Source organism: Malus domestica, chromosome 01, assembly GCF_042453785.1.
Source record: "Malus domestica chromosome 01, GDT2T_hap1".
In the NCBI taxonomy this organism is placed as follows: domain Eukaryota; kingdom Viridiplantae; phylum Streptophyta; class Magnoliopsida; order Rosales; family Rosaceae; genus Malus; species Malus domestica.
Window position 1 is genome coordinate 13989401 of NC_091661.1, and position 2753 is coordinate 13992153.

At 39.8% G+C, this 2753-nt stretch overlaps 1 long non-coding RNA gene across 1 annotated transcript; it reads right to left on the minus strand.

Moving 5' to 3' along the window:
• Positions 1 to 1995: 1995 nt before the first annotated feature.
• Positions 1996 to 2479, minus strand: LOC114826072 (uncharacterized). The gene is made up of 2 exons (XR_011580902.1): positions 2181 to 2479; positions 1996 to 2050 (listed from the first exon to the last, which is right to left on the minus strand). It is a non-coding gene; the product is annotated as an uncharacterized lncRNA (long non-coding RNA).
• Positions 2480 to 2753: the final 274 nt, after the last annotated feature.

Genomic DNA, 2753 nt, shown 5'->3' on the forward strand with positions numbered 1-2753 from the left:
CTAACATCGGGGTGCAGGTTTATGAGCTCTCAATACATCACATCATATCTCACATATTTGAAGTCACCTCATGTCCTTAATTTACGAACTTACCTGTGCGTCCGCAGCACCAATCATAAATATATGCAACTACTAATGCATAAATAAAATAGGCAGATACTTTGCATGGCATTTCAAAACGTATAATCATTCAAATTCATTTTCTGGGAAAAATCTCAAGTATATAGGTATATACGGAAAACCAAAAGCCCACTCACTGATATGTCGAAGGGTCGTAGCCCCCGAGCCTCGATTGATGGCGCTCGTCCTCAGGATAGGTCTCACCTATATGCGAAATAACTGAATAAACGTTATTTAAAGCACATACACAAAACTAGAAAATAACTTCTCATACAAAGCTCAAATGGGGTATTTGAATATACCACCATGATCTACTCAACCTCAGGAACATCCCCATATTTTTAGAAAAAAATTTCATGACTCCACGTGCCCTCACGCACCGGCCAAGGCATGGCCAAATGCTCGGCTCACGCGCAAGCACGTGCCTAGCACACCAAACGGATTCCTTAATGACGTTAGGGAATATTCCGTTAAAAATCAGAACATGCTGTTAAAGTTACCTGACGGCGTCAGAATATTCCGTTAACTTTGACGGAATATTCTTCTCCTTCTTCCTTGGTTCGTCGGAGTCCGGCGCCGATCATCGCTACAATCGTCGAAAACTGGGAAAATTTAAAACTTCAATATCTTCTTCATTTCTTCACCAAAATTCATGAAATTTGAACCAAATTGAAGCTTAGGACTAGAAGAACAAAACCTTACCACTTTCAAGCCTTGAAATCCACAGAATCTCGCCGGAGAACCCTTGATAATCCGGCCAAAATTTGAAACTTGTCAAACTCAACTTCCCAACGATCAATTCACTTCATTTTTCTTCTCTGAGCTTCGTGAAGATGTTTTAAGGCTTCCAATAACCTTAAAACTCCATGAAAACTTCAAAATCACGAGTGTATGAACAGTACACAAAATTAGGGTTCTTGGGTTCTCGGGTTTTCAAGGGTTCATGTCCAACCAAAAGTATAGAACAATTCCTGAGCTTGCTAGGAGTTCAAAGATGTCAACTACACCCACGATTCGTGACTAGAAGTGAAGGTTGAAGGTTGTCCGTACTGTTGTACGGAAATGGAAGAAAATCGAGAGGGAAGAGAGAGAAAGAGAGTCAACGGGAGAGAGAGTGTTTGTGTGTGGTCCTGATTTTTCTTACAACCAACCAAAACAATTAGAACCTTTAGTTCTAATTGGATCCAAAAGGTTAGGAAGAAAATAAGTAAACTAAATTGTTTAATTCCTTAGCTTATTTACACAACCCATAACTCAACTCTCAAAGGTAGAATCGACATTTCACACCATCAAGAAAAATATCTTGGGACGGGTTATGACAATATTAGCCACACAATTATATTAGTTTTGATTCAAAGGCTTAAGATATTCGACATCTTAAAGTTTTCTTATGGTTCAAGGATTTTAAGTTAGTTTTACTTTATTAAGTTGTCAAATATTTTAAGCCTTTGAATTTAAATTAATATGATCTTATAGTTAATATGCATTTGATCCTCATAGGCAGAGGCGGATCCACAGTGGGGTCAATGGGGTCGCACGACCCCTTGGAAGCCATGGAAACAACCTTAGAGACCCCTTGGAGCTGCTGGTGAGACCCCTTGGCTGCACACCAAGTGTTCGACGAAAGGTCTGAAAGAACCCCTGCCATGCTACTTGTCTTCCCGATTGTCCATACTGCAGGAAACCTCAAGGTAATTCTTGTTGAACAATCACCAACACGAGTATTGTGTTTTTCATGATTTGTTATTTTCATTTTTATTGTTGGGAAGGCGGCCATGCCAAAGGAGCTAGAGCTATGGATCAGGAAAAGTGGGAAATTGGCACGTCTAGCTCTCACGATCCTTATGCTGGAAAAGAATGCAGTGGAGGCTTGAATTTGGAAACTGGTTATGAAGACCATGATGATAAATCTGTCGAAATCTTGGATGATCTGTGCCCGAGAAAATCAAGGGATAAATCACTAGTAATGCCCAAGTTGGAAGAAACTGATAAACATGATGATGATTCTAATGATGATATTAGTAGAGATTCTGATGAAGTACAAGACGATCCAACAATACCTGAGGAGGAAGAAACAGATTATGAAGATGATGAGTCGGTCGAAATCTTGGATGACTTTTCACCCTGCCCGAGAAAAACAAGGGAGAAATCTCCATTACCATGTCTTCGGTGACACAAGAAAATGAGAACATGTTCGAGTAGTAAAGCAAGCAGAATGCAACACAAGACAGCTGATTTGTCTCTGCATCCCATGAGCCTTCTCCAATCAAAGTTGTATTGGGATCGAATGGCCTTCGATACCAGACGATATGCATGCCGTTTCTGTTAAAAAAAATTTGCGCGCTACGCGCTATCCTTATTGACCCCCCAAACATTATTTCCTGGATCTGCCACTGCTTATAGGTCCTCCAAATGAGGATGTTAGGAGAGCAAGACTGTCCTAATGCAGTCCACTCTAAAGGAAGAAAATCCTCAAATTTAAATAACATAAGTAAACCTCATGAATAATTGATTTTTTTGCTACACTCAAGTTTTTTCATTTTCAGCTTTACGTACCTATAAATTTGTCGTCTTACTTTCGTACTTGTACATCAAATTTTTCATCACTTGCATACGTCTGTTAGTCTAGCCCG